General features: G+C 38.3%; 7 non-coding genes across 7 annotated transcripts; 3 read left to right on the top strand and 4 right to left on the bottom strand.

Annotated features, from left to right (window-relative positions):
* Nucleotides 1-711: 711 nt before the first annotated feature.
* On the top strand, nucleotides 712-805 carry TRNAY-GUA. The gene is made up of 2 exons: nucleotides 712-748; nucleotides 770-805. It is a non-coding gene; the product is annotated as a tRNA-Tyr (tRNA).
* Nucleotides 806-5175: 4370 nt separating this feature from the next.
* On the bottom strand, nucleotides 5176-5247 carry TRNAD-GUC. Its single transcript has one exon. It is a non-coding gene; the product is annotated as a tRNA-Asp (tRNA).
* A 1908-nt stretch (nucleotides 5248-7155) lies between these two features.
* TRNAY-GUA lies at nucleotides 7156-7248 on the top strand. The gene is made up of 2 exons: nucleotides 7156-7192; nucleotides 7213-7248. It is a non-coding gene; the product is annotated as a tRNA-Tyr (tRNA).
* A 3177-nt stretch (nucleotides 7249-10425) lies between these two features.
* TRNAN-GUU lies at nucleotides 10426-10520 on the top strand. The gene is made up of 2 exons: nucleotides 10426-10462; nucleotides 10485-10520. It is a non-coding gene; the product is annotated as a tRNA-Asn (tRNA).
* Nucleotides 10521-11752: 1232 nt separating this feature from the next.
* TRNAD-GUC lies at nucleotides 11753-11824 on the bottom strand. Its single transcript has one exon. It is a non-coding gene; the product is annotated as a tRNA-Asp (tRNA).
* Nucleotides 11825-13390: 1566 nt separating this feature from the next.
* TRNAD-GUC lies at nucleotides 13391-13461 on the bottom strand. The gene has a single exon. It is a non-coding gene; the product is annotated as a tRNA-Asp (tRNA).
* Nucleotides 13462-15012: 1551 nt separating this feature from the next.
* TRNAD-GUC lies at nucleotides 15013-15083 on the bottom strand. The gene has a single exon. It is a non-coding gene; the product is annotated as a tRNA-Asp (tRNA).
* Nucleotides 15084-18632: the final 3549 nt, after the last annotated feature.

Raw genomic sequence — 18632 nt, 5'->3', positions numbered from 1 at the left:
TTAAGATTTTGAACAATTAAGGACAATATTAACACCGATAATTTCTTCCGTTAAGTTTGTCCACGCGGCATTCGAACTGCCATGTCAGATTGTGCGATATGGCATAAAAGAGTATAAATCGGACAAAAATAATGTTAACAGCTCTGACCTTAGCTCAGTTGGTAGAGTGGTGGACTGTAGTTGGACTAATCTAAATTGGAAATCCTTAGGTCGCTGGTTTGATTCCGGCAGGTTGGATTGATGTTCTACAATATTAAGCTTTTTAATTTTTCCTTTGAAGAGCTAAAAAAAAAAAAAAAACGCCGTTGCCGGGATCGAACCCGGGTCTCCGCGTGACAGGGGGGATACTCACCACTATACTACAACGACTCGCGCGCAAACAGGACAGTCACATATTACTATTTAAGTAAACCCAATCAAATGTGCATCATGGTTCGTGTGGCGATCTAATTGCAACTGAAACTAACATTTCATAGTCGGACAAAGTACCTGTTTAGGTCCTGTACTGTAGCGTTTTGTTCAATTTAGTTATTGTACCTTTATTTTGTGTAATCTAGTCCCGGTACTTTAAGATTTAGAACAATTAAGGACAACATTAACACCGATAATTTTTTCTGTTAAGTTTTTTCTACGTTGCATTCGAACTGCCATGTCGGATTGTGCGATGTGGCATAAAAGAGTACAATACGGACAAAAATATAGTTAATTGCTCCGACCTTAGCTCAGTTAGTAGAGCGGAGGACTGTAGTTTGATTAATCTAAATTGGAAATCCTTAGGTCGCTGGTTCGAATCCGGCAGGTCGGATTGATTTTTTACAATATTAAGCTTTTTAATTTTCCTTTGAAGAGCTAAAAAAAAAACGCTGTTGCCGGGGATCGAACCCAGGTCTCCCGCGTGACAGGCGGGAATACTCACCACCAATGCTGCATAAAACGTTAGGCGCCCCCTAGGCGCCGATTTTTTTATTTATTTTTTTAATTTTTTTATTTTAATAAAATTAAAAATTAAAATTTTTTAAATTTAGTAATAAAACATAAGGTTTCCATAGTTGTTTCTTAGAAACTATTTACGAAAGTGGTTGTAAAATTGTTCAAAATATTGTTTTAACCATCTAAATACATAAAAAACTAAAATTAAGAACTAAAGAGGCATTTTTTTGAGAAATTAGTGGACCAAACCGCCTTTGGCTGTTTGCGGTGTATAGATCTCGAAAAAAATACGCGATTTGAAAAAAAAAATTTGACCAAATCAGACAACCGAGTCAAAAGTTATGCCTTCCAAAACTTTTCGACATTTTCAAAAAAAAAAAAAAAATTCGCCGAACCGGCCGGTTAGGCGGTCTATGCCATTCCTCGCGGCGGCCTCCCGCCCAGCGCCTAGGCGCGATTTTTGCAACACTGCTCACCACTATACTACAACGACTCGCGCGGCAGAACAGGACAGTCACATATTACTATTTAAGTAAACCCTATCCAATGTGACACCATGGTGCGTGTGGCCATGTAATTGCAACTGAAACTAGCATTTCATAGTCGGACAAAGTACCTGTTAGGTCCCCGTAGTGTAGCGTTTTGTTCAATTTAGTCATTGTACCTTTATTTCGTGTAATTTAGTCTATTTACTTTAAGATTTTGAACAATTAAGGACAATATTAACACCGATAATTTCTTCCGTTAAGTTTGTCCACGCGGCATTCGAACTGCCATGTCAGATTGTGCGATATGGCATAAAAGAGTATAAATCGGACAAAAATAATGTTAACAGCTCTGACCTTAGCTCAGTTGGTAGAGTGGTGGACTGTAGTTGGACTAATCTAAATTGGAAATCCTTAGGTCGCTGGTTTGATTCCGGCAGGTTGGATTGATGTTCTACAATATTAAGCTTTTTAATTTTTCCTTTGAAGAGCTTAAAAAAAAAAAAAAACGCCGTTTGCCGGGATCGAACCCGGGTCTCCCGCGTGACAGGGGGGATACTCACCACTATACTACAACGACTCGCGCGGCAGAACAGGACAGTCACATATTACTATTTAAGTAAACCCATCAAATGTGGCATCATTCGTGTGGCGATCTAATTGCAACTGAAACTAACATTTCATAGTCGGACAAAGTACCTGTTAGGTCCTGTACTGTAGCGTTTTGTTCAATTTAGTTATTGTACCTTTATTTTGTGTAATCTAGTCCCGGTACTTTAAGATTTAGAACAATTAAGGACAACATTAACACCGATAATTTTTTCGTTTTTTTCTACGTTGCATTCGAACTGCCATGTCGGATTGTGCGATGTGGCATAAAAGACAATACGGACAAAAATATAGTTAATTGCTCCGACCTTAGCTCAGTTAGTAGAGCGGACGACTGTAGTTTGATTAATCTAAATTGGAAATCCTTAGGTCGCTGGTTCGAATCCGGCAGGTCGGATTGATTTTTACAATATTAAGCTTTTTAATTTTTCCTTTGAAGAGCTAAAAAAAGAAACGCTGTTGCCGGGATCGAACCCAGGTCTCCCGCGTGACAGGCGGGAATACTCACCACCAATGCTGCATAAAACGTTAGGCGCCCCCTAGGCGCCGATTTTTTATTTATTTTTTTTAATTTTTTTTATTTTTAATAAAATTAAAAATTAAAATTTTTTAAATTTAGTAATAAAACATAAGGTTTCCATAGTTGTTTCTTAGAAACTATTTACGAAAGTGGTTGTAAAATTGTTCAAAATATTGTTTTAACCATCTAAATACATAAAAAACTAAAATTAAGAACTAAAGAGGCATTTTTTTGAGAAATTAGTGGACCAAACCGCCTTTGGCTGTTTGCGGTGTATAGATCTCGAAAAATACGCGATTTGAAAAAAAAATTTGACCAAATCAGACAACCGAGTCAAAAGTTATGCCTTCCAAAACATTTTCGACATTTTCAAAAAAAAAAAAAAAATTCGCCGAACCGGCGGTTAGGCGGTCTATGCCATTCCTCGCGGCGGCCTCCCACCGCCAGCGCCTAAGGCGCGATTTTTGCAACACTGCTCACCACTATACTACAACGACTCGCGCGGCAGAACAGGACAGTCACATATTACTATTTAAGTAAACCCTATCCAATGTGACACCATGGTGCGTGTGGCCATGTAATTGCAACTGAAACTAGCATTTCATAGTCGGACAAAGTACCTGTTAGGTCCCCGTAGTGTAGCGTTTTGTTCAATTTAGTCATTGTACCTTTATTTCGTGTAATTTAGTCTATTTACTTTAAGATTTTGAACAATTAAGGACAATATTAACACCGATAATTTCTTCCGTTAAGTTTGTCACGCGGCATTCGAACTGCCATGTCAGATTGTGCGATATGGCATAAAAGAGTATAAATCGGACAAAAATAATGTTAACAGCTCTGACCTTAGCTCAGTTGGTAGAGTGGTGGACTGTAGTTGGACTAATCTAAATTGGAAATCCTTAGGTCGCTGGTTTGATTCCGGCAGGTTGGATTGATGTTCTACAATATTAAGCTTTTTAATTTTTCCTTTGAAGAGCTTAAAAAAAAAAAAAAAAACGCGTTGCCGGGATCGAACCCGGGTCTCCCGCGTGACAGGCGGGGATACTCACCACTATACTACAACGACTCGCGCGGCAGAACAGGACAGTCACATATTACTATTTAAGTAAACCCAATCAAATGTGGCATCATGGTCGTGTGGCGATCTAATTGCAACTGAAACTAACATTTCATAGTCGGACAAAGTACCTGTTAGGTCCCTGTACTGTAGCGTTTTGTTCAATTTAGTTATTGTACCTTTATTTTGTGTAATCTAGTCCCGGTACTTTAAGATTTAGAACAATTAAGGACACATTAACACCGATAATTTTTTCTGTTAAGTTTTTTTCTACGTTGCATTCGAACTGCCATGTCGGATTGTGCGATGTGGCATAAAAGAGTACAATACGGACAAAAATATAGTTAATTGCTCCGACCTTAGCTCAGTTAGTAGAGCGGACGACTGTAGTTTGATTAATCTAATTGGAAATCCTTAGGTCGCTGGTTCGAATCCGGCAGGTCGGATTGATTTTTTACAATATTAAGCTTTTTAATTTTTCCTTTGAAGAGCTAAAAAAAAGAAACGCTGTTGCCGGGGATCGAACCCAGGTCTCCCGCGTGACAGGCGGGAATACTCACACCAATGCTGCATAAAACGTTAGGCGCCCCCTAGGCGCCGATTTTTTTATTTATTTTTTTTAATTTTTTTTATTTTTAATAAAATTAAAAATTAAAATTTTTTAAATTTAGTAATAAAACATAAGGTTTCCATAGTTGTTTCTTAGAAACTATTTACGAAAGTGGTTGTAAAATTGTTCAAAATATTGTTTTAACCATCTAAATACATAAAAAACTAAAATTAAGAACTAAAGAGGCATTTTTTTGAGAAATTAGTGGACCAAACCGCCTTTGGCTGTTTGCGGTGTATAGATCTCGAAAAAATACGCGATTTGAAAAAAAAATTTGACCAAATCAGACAACCGAGTCAAAAGTTATGCCTTCCAAAACATTTTCGACATTTTCAAAAAAAAAAAAAAAATTCGCCGAACCGGCCGGTTAGGCGGTCTATGCCATTCCTCGCGGCGGCCTCCCACCGCCCAGCGCCTAGGCGCGATTTTGCAACACTGCTCACCACTATACTACAACGACTCGCGCGGCAGAACAGGACAGTCACATATTACTATTTAAGTAAACCCTATCCAATGTGACACCATGGTGCGTGTGGCCATGTAATTGCAACTGAAACTAGCATTTCATAGTCGGACAAAGTACCTGTTAGGTCCCCGTAGTGTAGCGTTTTGTTCAATTTAGTCATTGTACCTTTATTTCGTGTAATTTAGTCTATTTACTTTAAGATTTTGAACAATTAAGGACAATATTAACACCGATAATTTCTTCCGTTAAGTTTGTCCACGCGGCATTCGAACTGCCATGTCAGATTGTGCGATATGGCATAAAAGAGTATAAATCGGACAAAAATAATGTTAACAGCTCTGACCTTAGCTCAGTTGGTAGAGTGGTGGACTGTAGTTGGACTAATCTAAATTGGAAATCCTTAGGTCGCTGGTTTGATTCCGGCAGGTTGGATTGATGTTCTACAATATTAAGCTTTTTAATTTTTCCTTTGAAGAGCTTAAAAAAAAAAAAAAACGCCGTTGCCGGGGATCGAACCCGGGTCTCCCGCGTGACAGGCGGGGATACTCACCACTATACTACAACGACTCGCGCGGCAGAACAGGACAGTCACATATTACTATTTAAGTAAACCCAATCAAATGTGGCATCATGGTTCGTGTGGCGATCTAATTGCAACTGAAACTAACATTTCATAGTCGGACAAAGTACCTGTTAGTCCCTGTACTGTAGCGTTTTGTTCAATTTAGTTATTGTACCTTTATTTTGTGTAATCTAGTCCCGGTACTTTAAGATTTAGAACAATTAAGGACAACATTAACACCGATAATTTTTTCTGTTAAGTTTTTTCTACGTTGCATTCGAACTGCCATGTCGGATTGTGCGATGTGGCATAAAAGAGTACAATACGGACAAAAATATAGTTAATTGCTCCGACCTTAGCTCAGTTAGTAGAGCGGACGACTGTAGTTTGATTAATCTAAATTGGAAATCCTTAGGTCGCTGGTTCGAATCCGGCAGGTCGGATTGATTTTTTACAATATTAAGCTTTTTAATTTTTCCTTTGAAGAGCTAAAAAAGAAACGCTGTTGCCGGGGATCGAACCCAGGTCTCCCGCGTGACAGGCGGGAATACTCACCACCAATGCTGCATAAAACGTTAGGCGCCCCCTAGGCGCCGATTTTTTTATTTATTTTTTAATTTTTTTATTTTTAATAAAATTAAAAATTAAAATTTTTTAAATTTAGTAATAAAACATAAGGTTTCCATAGTTGTTTCTTAGAAACTATTTACGAAAGTGGTTGTAAAATTGTTCAAAATATTGTTTTAACCATCTAAATACATAAAAACTAAAATTAAGAACTAAAGAGGCATTTTTTTGAGAAATTAGTGGACCAAACGCCTTTGGCTGTTTGCGGTGTATAGATCTCGAAAAAATACGCGATTTGAAAAAAAAATTTGACCAAATCAGACAACCGAGTCAAAAGTTATGCCTTCCAAAACATTTTCGACATTTTCAAAAAAAAAAAAAAAATTCGCCGAACCGGCCGGGTATGCCATTCCTCGCGGCGGCCTCCCCGCCCGCGATTTTTGCAACACTGCTCACCACTATACTACAACGACTCGCGCGGCAGAACAGGACAGTCACATATTACTATTTAAGTAAACCCTATCCAATGTGACACCATGGTGCGTGTGGCCATGTAATTGCAACTGAAACTAGCATTTCATAGTCGGACAAAGTACCTGTTAGGTCCCCGTAGTGTAGCGTTTTGTTCAATTTAGTCATTGTACCTTTATTTCGTGTAATTTAGTCTATTTACTTTAAGATTTTGAACAATTAAGGACAATATTAACACCGATAATTTCTTCCGTTAAGTTTGTCCACGCGGCATTCGAACTGCCATGTCAGATTGTGCGATATGGCATAAAAGAGTATAAATCGGACAAAAATAATGTTAACAGCTCTGACCTTAGCTCAGTTGGTAGAGTGGTGGACTGTAGTTGGACTAATCTAAATTGGAAATCCTTAGGTCGCTGGTTTGATTCCGGCAGGTTGGATTGATGTTCTTTTTAATTTTTCCTTTGAAGAGCTTAAAAAAAAAAAAAAATCGAACCCGGGGCGTGACACGGATACTCACACTATACTACAACGACTCGCGGCAGAACAGGACAGTCACATATTACTATTTAAGTAAACCCAATCAAATGGCATCATGGTTCGTGTGGCGATCTAATTGCAACTGAAACTAACATTTCATAGTCGGACAAAGTACCTGTTAGGTCCCTGTACTGTAGCGTTTTGTTCAATTTAGTTATTGTACCTTTATTTTGTGTAATCTAGTCCCGGTACTTTAAGATTTAGAACAATTAAGGACAACATTAACACCGATAATTTTTTCTGTTAAGTTTTTTTCTACGTTGCATTCGAACTGCCATGTCGGATTGTGCGATGTGGCATAAAAGACAATACGGACAAAAATATAGTTAATTGCTCCGACCTTAGCTCAGTTAGTAGAGCGGACGACTGTAGTTTGATTAATCTAAATTGAAATCCTTAGGTCGCTGGTTCGAATCCGGCAGGTCGGATTGATTTTTTACAATATTAAGCTTTTTAATTTTTCCTTTGAAGAGCTAAAAAAAGAAACGCTGTTGCCGGGGATCGAACCCAGGTCTCCGCGTGACAGGCGGGAATACTCACCACCAATGCTGCATAAAACGTTAGGCGCCCCTAGGCGCCGATTTTTTTATTTATTTTTTTTTAATTTTTTTTATTTTTAATAAAATTAAAAATTAAAATTTTTTAAATTTAGTAATAAAACATAAGGTTTCCATAGTTGTTTCTTAGAAACTATTTACGAAAGTGGTTGTAAAATTGTTCAAAATATTGTTTTAACCATCTAAATACATAAAAAACTAAAATTAAGAACTAAAGAGGCATTTTTTTGAGAAATTAGTGGACCAAACCGCCTTTGGCTGTTTGCGGTGTATAGATCTCGAAAAAATACGCGATTTGAAAAAAAAAATTTGACCAAATCAGACAACCGAGTCAAAAGTTATGCCTTCCAAAACATTTTTCGACATTTTCAAAAAAAAAAAAAAAATTCGCCGAACCGGCCGGTTAGGCGGTCTATGCCATTCCTCGGCGGCCTCCCACCGCCCAGCGCCTAGGCGCGATTTTTGCAACACTGCTCACCACTATACTACAACGACTCGCGCGGCAGAACAGGACAGTCACATATTACTATTTAAGTAAACCCTATCCAATGTGACACCATGGTGCGTGTGGCCATGTAATTGCAACTGAAACTAGCATTTCATAGTCGGACAAAGTACCTGTTAGGTCCCGTAGTGTAGCGTTTTGTTCAATTTAGTCATTGTACCTTTATTTCGTGTAATTTAGTCTATTTACTTTAAGATTTTGAACAATTAAGGACAATATTAACACCGATAATTTCTTCCGTTAAGTTTGTCCACGCGGCATTCGAACTGCCATGTCAGATTGTGTGATATGGCATAAAAGAGTATAAATCGGACAAAAATAATGTTAACAGCTCTGACCTTAGCTCAGTTGTAGAGTGGTGGACTGTAGTTGGACTAATCTAAATTGGAAATCCTTAGGTCGCTGGTTTGATTCCGGCAGGTTGGATTGATGTTCTACAATATTAAGCTTTTTAATTTTTCCTTTGAAGAGCTTAAAAAAAAAAAAAAACGCCGTTGCGGGATCGAACCCGGGTCTCCCGCGTGACAGGCGGGGATACTCACCACTATACTACAACGACTCGCGGCAGAACAGGACAGTCACATATTACTATTTAAGTAAACCCAATCAAATGTGGCATCATGGTTCGTGTGGCGATCTAATTGCAACTGAAACTAACATTTCATAGTCGGACAAAGTACCTGTTAGGTCCCTGTACTGTAGCGTTTTGTTCAATTTAGTTATTGTACCTTTATTTTGTGTAATCTAGTCCCGGTACTTTAAGATTTAGAACAATTAAGGACAACATTAACACCGATAATTTTTTCTGTTAAGTTTTTTTCTACGTTGCATTCGAACTGCCATGTCGGATTGTGCGATGTGGCATAAAAGAGTACAATACGGACAAAAATATAGTTAATTGCTCGACCTTAGCTCAGTTAGTAGAGCGGACGACTGTAGTTTGATTAATCTAAATTGGAAATCCTTAGGTCGCTGGTTCGAATCCGGCAGGTCGGATTGATTTTTTACAATATTAAGCTTTTAATTTTTCCTTTGAAGAGCTAAAAAAAGAAACGCTGTTGCCGGGGATCGAACCCAGGTCTCCCGCGTGACAGGCGGAATACTCACCACCAATGCTGCATAAAACGTTAGGCGCCCCCTAGGCGCCGATTTTTTATTTATTTTTTAATTTTTTTTTATTTTAATAAAATTAAAAATTAAAATTTTTTAAATTTAGTAATAAAACATAAGGTTTCCATAGTTGTTTCTTAGAAACTATTTACGAAAGTGGTTGTAAAATTGTTCAAAATATTGTTTTAACCATCTAAATACATAAAAAACTAAAATTAAGAACTAAAGAGGCATTTTTTGAGAAATTAGTGGACCAAACCGCCTTTGGCTGTTTGCGGTGTATATATCTCGAAAAAATACGCCGATTTTGAAAAAAAAAAATTGACCAAATCAGACAACCGAGTCAAAAGTTATGCCTTCCAAAACATTTTCGGCATTTTCAAAAAAAAAAAAAAAATATTCGCCGAACCGGCCGTAGGCGGTCTATGCCATTCCTCGCGGCGGCCTCCCACCGCCCAGCGCCTAGGCGCGATTTTTTGCAACACTGCTCACCACTATACTACAACGACTCGTGCGGCAGAACAGGACAGTCACATATTACTATTTAAGTAAACCCTATCCAATGTGACACCATGGTGCGTGTGGCCATGTAATTGCAACTGAAACTAGCATTTCATAGTCAGGACAAAGTACCTGTTAGGTCCCCGTAGTGTAGCGTTTTGTTCAATTTAGTCATTGTACCTTTATTTCGTGTAATTTAGTCTATTTACTTTAAGATTTTGAACAATTAAGGACAATATTAACACCGATAATTTCTTTCCGTTAAGTTTGTCCACGCGGCATTCGAACTGCCATGTCAGATTGTGCGATATGGCATAAAAGAGTATAAATCGGACAAAAATAATGTTAACAGCTCTGACCTTAGCTCAGTTGGTAGAGTGGTGGACTGTAGTTGGACTAATCTAAATTGGAAATCCTTAGGTCGCTGGTTTGATTCCGGCAGGTTGGATTGATGTTCTACAATATTAAGCTTTTTAATTTTTCCTTTGAAGAGCTTAAAAAAAAAAAAAAACGCCGGTTGCCGGGGATCGAACCCGGGTTCTCCCGCGTGACAGGCGGGGATACTCACCACTATACTACAACGACTCGCGCGGCAGAACAGGACAGTCACATATTACTATTTAAGTAAACCCAATCAAATGTGGCATCATGGTTCGTGTGGCGATCTAATTGCAACTGAAACTAACATTTCATAGTCGGACAAAGTACCTATTAGGTCCCGTACTGTAGCGTTTTGTTCAATTTAGTTATTGTACCTTTATTTTGTGTAATCTAGTCCCCGGTACTTTAAGATTTAGAACAATTAAGGACAACATTAACACCGATAATTTTTCTGTTAAGTTTTTTTCTACGTTGCATCCGAACTAGCCATGTCGGGATTGTGCGATGTGGCATAAAAGAGTACAATACGGACAAAAATATAGTTAATTGCTCCGACCTTAGCTCAGTTAGTAGAGCGGACGACTGTTAGTTTGATTAATCTAAATTGGAAATCCTTAGGTCGCTGGTTCGAATCCGGCAGGTCGGATTGATTTTTTACAATATTAAGCTTTTTAATTTTTCCTTTGAAGAGCTAAAAAAAGAAACGCTGTTGCCGAGGATCGAAACCCAGGTCTCCCGCGTGACAGGCGGGAATACTCACACCAATGCTGCATAAAACGTTAGGCGCCCCCTAGGCGCCGATTTTTTTATTTTTTATTTTTTTTATTTTTAATAAAATTAAAAATTAAAATTTTTTAAAATTTAGTAATAAAACATAAGGTTTCCATAGTTGTTTCTTAGAAACTATTTACGAAAGTGGTTTGTAAAATTGTTTCAAAATATTGTTTTAACCATCTAAATACATAAAAAACTAAAATTAAGAACTAAAGAGGCATTTTTTTGAGAAATTAGTGGACCAAACCGCCTTTGGCTGTTTGCGGTGTATAGATCTCGAAAAAATACGCGATTTGAAAAAAAAAATTTGACCAAATCAGACAACCGAGTCAAAAGTTATGCCTTCCAAAACATTTTCGCATTTTCAAAAAAAAAAAAAAATTCGCCGAACCGGCCGGTTAGGCGGTCTATGCCATTCTCGCGGCGGCCTCCACCGCCCAGCGCCTAGGCGCGATTTTTGCAACACTGCTCACCACTATACTCAAAAAAAAAAAAAAATTCGCCGAACCGGCCGGTTAGGCGGTCTATGCCATTCCTCGCGGCGCCTCCCACGCCCAGCGCCTAGGCGCGATTTTGCAACACTGCTCACCACTATACTACAACGACTCGCGCGGCGAACAGGACAGTCACATATTACTATTTAAGTAAACCCTATCCAATGTGACACCATGGTGCGTGCGTGTGGCCATGTAATTGCAACTGAAACTAGCATTTCATAGTCGACAAAGTACCTGTTAGTCCCCGTAGTGTAGCGTTTTGTTCAATTTAGTCATTGTACCTTATTTCGTGTAATTTAGTCTATTTACTTTAAGATTTTGAACAATTAAGGACAATATTAACACCGATAATTTCTTCCGTTAAGTTTGTCCACGCGGCATTCGAACTGCCATGTCAGATTGTGCGATATGGCATAAAAGAGTATAAATCGGACAAAAATAATGTTAACAGCTCTGACCTTAGCTCAGTTGGTAGAGTGGTGGACTGTAGTTGGACTAATCTAAATTGGAAATCCTTAGGTCGCTGTTTGATTCCGGCAGGTTGGATTGATGTTCTACAATATTAAGCTTTTTAATTTTTCCTTTGAAGAGCTTAAAAAAAAAAAAACGCCGTTGCCGGGGATCGAACCCGGGTCTCCCGCGTGACAGGCGGGGATACTCACCACTATACTACAACGACTCGCGCGGCAGAACAGGACAGTCACATATTACTATTTAAGTAAACCCAATCAAATGTGGCATCATGGTTCGTGTGGCGATCTAATTGCAACTGAAACTAACATTTCATAGTCGGACAAAGTACCTGTTAGGTCCCTGTACTGTAGCGTTTTGTTCAATTTAGTTATTGTACCTTTATTTTGTGTAATCTAGTCCCGGTACTTTAAGATTTAGAACAATTAAGGACAACATTAACACCGATAATTTTTTCTGTTAAGTTTTTTTTCTACGTTGCATTCGAACTGCCATGTCGGATTGTGCGATGTGGCATAAAAGAGTACAATACGGACAAAAATATAGTTAATTGCTCCGACCTTAGCTCAGTTAGTAGAGCGGACGACTGTAGTTTGATTAATCTAAATTGGAAATCCTTAGGTCGCTGGTTCGAATCCGGCAGGTCGGATTGATTTTTTACAATATTAAGCTTTTTAATTTTTTTCCTTTGAAGAGCTAAAAAAAAAACGCTGTTGCGGGGATCGAACCCAGGTCTCCCGCGTGACAGGGGAATACTCACCACCAATGCTGCATAAAACGTTAGGCGCCCCCTAGGCGCCGATTTTTTTTTTTATTATTTTTTTTTAATTTTTTTTATTTTAATAAAATTAAAAATTAAAATTTTTTAAATTTAGTAATAAAACATAAGGTTTCCATAGTTGTTTCTTAGAAACTATTTACGAAAGTGGTTGTAAAATTGTTCAAAATATTGTTTTAACCATCTAAATACATAAAAAAACTAAAATTAAGAACTAAAGAGGCATTTTTTTGAGAAATTAGTGGACCAAACCGCCTTTGGCTGTTTGCGGTGTATATATCTCGAAAAAATACGCGATTTGAAAAAAAAAATTGACCAAATCAGACAACCGAGTCAAAAGTTATGCCTTCCAAAACATTTTCGGCATTTTCAAAAAAAAAAAAAAAATATTCGCCGAACCGGCCGTTAGGCGGTCTATGCCATTCCTCGCGGCGGCCTCCCACCGCCCAGCGCCTAGGCGCGATTTTTGCAACACTGCTCACCACTATACTACAACGACTCGCGCGGCAGAACAGGACAGTCACATATTACTATTTAAGTAAACCCTATCCAATGTGACACCATGGTGCGTGTGGCCATGTAATTGCAACTGAAACTAGCATTTCATAGTCAGACAAAGTACCTGTTAGGTCCCGTAGTGTAGCGTTTTGTTCAATTTAGTCATTGTACCTTTATTTCGTGTAATTTAGTCTATTTACTTTAAGATTTTGAACAATTAAGGACAATATTAACACCGATAATTTCTTCCGTTAAGTTTGTCCACGCGGCATTCGAACTGCCATGTCAGATTGCGATATGGCATAAAAGAGTATAAATCGGACAAAAATAATGTTAACAGCTCTGACCTTTAGCTCAGTTGGTAGAGTGGTGGACTGTAGTTGGACTAATCTAAATTGGAAATCCTTAGGTCGCTGGTTTGATTCCGGCAGGTTGGATTGATGTTCTACAATATTAAGCTTTTAATTTTTCCTTTGAAGAGCTTAAAAAAAAAAAAAACGCCGTTGCCGGGATCGAACCCGGGTCTCCCGCGTGACAGGCGGGGATACTCACCACTATACTACAACGACTCGCGCGGCAGAACAGGACAGTCACATATTACTATTTAAGTAAACCCAATCAAATGTGGCATCATGGTTCGTGTGGCGATCTAATTGCAACTGAAACTAACATTTCATAGTCGGACAAAGTACCTGTTAGGTCCCTGTACTGTAGCGTTTTGTTCAATTTAGTTATTGTACCTTTATTTTGTGTAATCTAGTCCCGGTACTTTAAGATTTAGAACAATTAAGGACAACATTAACACCGATAATTTTTTCTGTTAAGTTTTTTTCTACGTTGCATTCGAACTGCCATGTCGGATTGTGCGATGTGGCATAAAAGAGTACAATACGGACAAAAATATAGTTAATTGCTCCGACCTTAGCTCAGTTAGTAGAGCGGACGACTGTAGTTTGATTAATCTAAATTGGAAATCCTTAGGTCGCTGGTTCGAATCCGCAGGTCGGATTGATTTTTTACAATATTAAGCTTTTTAATTTTTCCTTTGAAGAGCTAAAAAAAAGAAACGCTGTTGCCGGGATCGAACCCAGGTCTCCGCGTGACAGGCGGGAATACTCACCACCAATGCTGCATAAAACGTTAGCGCCCCCTAGGCGCCGATTTTATTTTTTATTTTTAAATAAAATTAAAAATTAAAATTTTTTAAATTTAGTAATAAAACATAAGGTTTCCATAGTTGTTTCTTAGAAACTATTTACGAAAGTGGTTGTAAAATTGTTCAAAAAAATTGTTTAACCATCTAAATACATAAAAAACTAAAATTAAGAACTAAAGAGGCATTTTTTTGAGAAAATTAGTGGACCAAACCGCCTTTGGCTGTTTGCGGTGTATAGATCTCGAAAAAATACGCGATTTGAAAAAAAAAAATTGACCAAATCAGACAACCGAGTCAAAAGTTATGCCTTCCAAAACATTTTCGGCATTTTCAAAAAAAAAAAAAAATATTCGCCGAACCGGCCGGTTAGGCGGTCTATGCCATTCCTCGCGGCGGCCTCCCACCGCCCAGCGCCTAGGCGCGATTTTTGCAACACTGCTCACCACTATACTACAACGACTCGTGCGGCAGAACAGGACAGTCACATATTACTATTTAAGTAAACCCTATCCAATGTGACACCATGGTGCGTGTGGCCATGTAATTGCAACTGAAACTAGCATTTCATAGTCGGACAAAGTACCTGTTAGGTCCCCGTAGTGTAGCGTTTTGTTCAATTTAGTCATTGTACCTTTATTTCGTGTAATTTAGTCTATTTACTTTAAGATTTTGAACAATTAAGGACAATATTAACACCGATAATTTCTTCCGTTAAGTTTGTCCACGCGGCATTCGAACTGCCATGTCAGATTGTGCGATATATGGCATAAAAAGAGTATAAATCGGACAAAAAAATAATGTTAACAGCTCTGACCTTAGCTCAGTTGGTAGAGTGGTGGACTGTAGTTGGACTAATCTAAATTGGAAATCCTTAGGTCGCTGGTTTGATTCCGGCAGGTTGGATTGATGTTCTACAATATTAAGCTTTTTAATTTTTCCTTTGAAGAGCTTAAAAAAAAAAAAACGCCGTTGCCGGGGATCGAACCCGGGTCTCCCGCGTGACAGGCGGGATACTCACCACTATACTACAACGACTCGCGCGGCAGAACAGGACAGTCACATATTACTTTTAAGTAAACCCAATCAAATGTGGCATCATGGTTCGTGTGGCGATCTAATTGCAACTGAAACTAACATTTCATAGTCGGACAAAGTACCTGTTAGGTCCCTGTACTGTAGCGTTTTGTTCAATTTAGTTATTGTACCTTTATTTTGTGTAATCTAGTCCCGGTACTTTAAGATTTAGAACAATTAAGGACAACATTAACACCGATAATTTTTTCTGTTAAGTTTTTTTCTACGTTGCATTCGAACTGCCATGTCGGATTGTGCGATGTGGCATAAAAGAGTACAATACGGACAAAAATATAGTTAATTGCTCCGACCTTAGCTCAGTTAGTAGAGCGGACGACTGTAGTTTGATTAATCTAAATTGGAAATCCTTAGGTCGCTGGTTCGAATCCGGCAGGTCGGATTGATTTTTTACAATATTAAGCTTTTTAATTTTTCCTTTGAAGAGCTAAAAAAAAAAACGCTGTTGCCGGGATCGAACCCAGGTCTCCCGCGTGACAGGCGGGAATACTCACCACCAATGCTGCATAAAACGTTAGGCCCCCTAGGCGCCGATTTTTTTATTTATTTTTTTTTAATTTTTTTATTTTAATAAAATTAAAATTAAAATTTTTAAATTTAGTAATAAAACATAAGGTTTCCATAGTTGTTTCTTAGAAACTATTTACGAAAGTGGTTGTAAAATTGTTCAAAATATTGTTTTAACCATCTAAATACATAAAAAACTAAAATTAAGAACTAAAGAGGCATTTTTTTGAGAAATTAGTGGACCAAACCGCCTTTGGCTGTTTGCGGTGTATAGATCTCGAAAAAATACGCGATTTGAAAAAAAAAAATTGACCAAATCAGACAACCGAGTCAAAAGTTATGCCTTCCAAAACATTTTCGGCATTTTCAAAAAAAAAAAAAAAAATATTCGCCGAACCGGCCGGTTAGGCGGTCTATGCCATTCCTCGCGGCGGCCTCCCACCGCCCAGCGCCTAGGCGCGATTTTTGCAACACTGCTCACCACTATACTACAACGACTCGCGCGGCAGAACAGGACAGTCACATATTACTATTTAAGTAAACCCTATCCAATGTGACACCATGGTGCGTGTGGCCATGTAATTGCAACTGAAACTAGCATTTCATAGTCGGACAAAGTACCTGTTAGGTCCCCGTAGTGTAGCGTTTTGTTCAATTTAGTCATTGTACCTTTATTTCGTGTAATTTAGTCTATTTACTTTAAGATTTTGAACAATTAAGGACAATATTAACACCGATAATTTCTTCCGTTAAGTTTGTCCACGCGGCATTCGAACTGCCATGTCAGATTGTGCGATATGGCATAAAAGAGTATAAATCGACAAAAATAATGTTAACAGCTCTGACCTTAGCTCAGTTGGTAGAGTGGTGGACTGTAGTTGGACTAATCTAAATTGGAAATCCTTAGGTCGCTGGTTTGATTCCGGCAGGTTGGATTGATGTTCTACAATATTAAGCTTTTAATTTTTCCTTTGAAGAGCTTAAAAAAAAAAAAAAAACGCCGTTGCCGGGGATCGAACCGGGTCTCCCGCGTGACAGGCGGGATACTCACCACTATACTACAACGACTCGCGCGGCAGAACAGGACAGTCACATATTACTATTTAAGTAAACCCAATCAAATGTGGCATCATGGTTCGTGTGGCGATCTAATTGCAACTGAAACTAACATTTCATAGTCGGACAAAGTACCTGTTAGGTCCCTGTACTGTAGCGTTTTGTTCAATTTAGTTATTGTACCTTTATTTGTGTAATCTAGTCCCGGTACTTTAAGATTTAGAACAATTAAGGACAACATTAACACCGATAATTTTTTTCTGTTAAGTTTTTTTCTACGTTGCATTCGAACTGCCATGTCGGATTGTGCGATGTGGCATAAAAGAGTACAATACGGACAAAAATATAGTTAATTGCTCCGACCTTAGCTCAGTTAGTAGAGGACGACTGTAGTTTGATTAATCTAAATTGGAAATCCTTAGGTCGCTGGTTCGAATCGGCAGGTCGGATTGATTTTTTACAATATTAAGCTTTTAATTTTTCCTTTGAAGAGCTAAAAAAAAAACGCTGTTGCCGGGGATCGAACCCAGGTCTCCCGCGTGACAGGCGGAATACTCACCACCAATGCTGCTGCATAAAACGTTAGGCGCCCCCTAGGCGCCGATTTTTTTATTTATTTTTTTTAATTTTTTATTTTAATAAAATTAAAAATTAAAATTTTTTAAATTTAGTAATAAAACATAAGGTTTCCATAGTTGTTTCTTAGAAACTATTTACGAAAGTGTTTAAAATTGTTCAAAATATTGTTTTAACCATCTAAATACATAAAAAACTAAAATTAAGAACTAAAGAGGCATTTTTTTGAGAAATTAGTGGACCAAACCGCCTTTGGCTGTTTGCGGTGTATAGATCTCGAAAAAATACGCGATTTGAAAAAAAAAAAATTTGACCAAATCAGACAACCGAGTCAAAAGTTATGCCTTCCAAAACATTTTCGGCATTTTCAAAAAAAAAAAAAAATATTCGCCGAACCGGCCGGTTAGGCGGTCTATGCCATTCCTCGCGGCGGCCCCACCGCCCAGCGCCTAGGCGCGATTTTTGCAACACTGCTCACCACTATACTACAACGACTCGCGCGGCAGAACAGGACAGTCACATATTACTATTTAAGTAAACCCTATCCAATGTGACACCATGGTGCGTGTGGCCATGTAATTGCAACTGAAACTAGCATTTCATAGTCGGACAAAGTACCTGTTAGGTCCCCGTAGTGTAGCGTTTTGTTCAATTTAGTCATTGTACCTTTATTTCGTGTAATTTAGTCTATTTACTTTAAGATTTTGAACAATTAAGGACAATATTAACACCGATAATTTCTTCCGTTAAGTTTGTCCACGCGGCATTCGAACTGCCATGTCAGATTGTGCGATATGGCATAAAAGAGTATAAATCGGACAAAAATAATGTTAACAGCTCTGACCTTAGCTCAGTTGGTAGAGTGGTGGACTGTAGTTGGACTAATCTAAATTGGAAATCCTTAGTCGCTGGTTTGATTCCGGCAGGTTGGATTGATGTTCTACAATATTAAGCTTTTTAATTTTCCTTTGAAGAGCTTAAAAAAAAAAAAAACGCCGTTGGGGATCGAACCCGGGTCTCCCGCGTGACAGGCGGGATACTCACCACTATACTACAACGACTCGCGCGGCAGAACAGGACAGTCACATATTACTATTTAAGTAAACCCAATCAAATGTGGCATCATGGTTCGTGTGGCGATCTAATTGCAACTGAAACTAACATTTCATAGTCGACAAAGTACCTGTTAGGTCCTGTACTGTAAGCGTTTTGTTCAATTTAGTTATTGTACCTTTATTTTGTGTAATCTAGTCCCGGTACTTTAAGATTTAGAACAATTAAGGACAACATTAACACCGATAATTTTTTCTGTTAAGTTTTTTTCTACGTTGCATTCGAACTGCCATGTCGGAT

Source organism: Ipomoea nil, unplaced genomic scaffold (genome assembly GCF_001879475.1).
Source record: "Ipomoea nil cultivar Tokyo-kokei standard unplaced genomic scaffold, Asagao_1.1 scaffold1272, whole genome shotgun sequence".
In the NCBI taxonomy this organism is placed as follows: Eukaryota; Viridiplantae; Streptophyta; class Magnoliopsida; order Solanales; family Convolvulaceae; genus Ipomoea; species Ipomoea nil.
The sequence above is the reverse complement of the archived record's forward strand: the minus strand, read 5'-3'. Positions and strand labels throughout refer to the sequence as shown.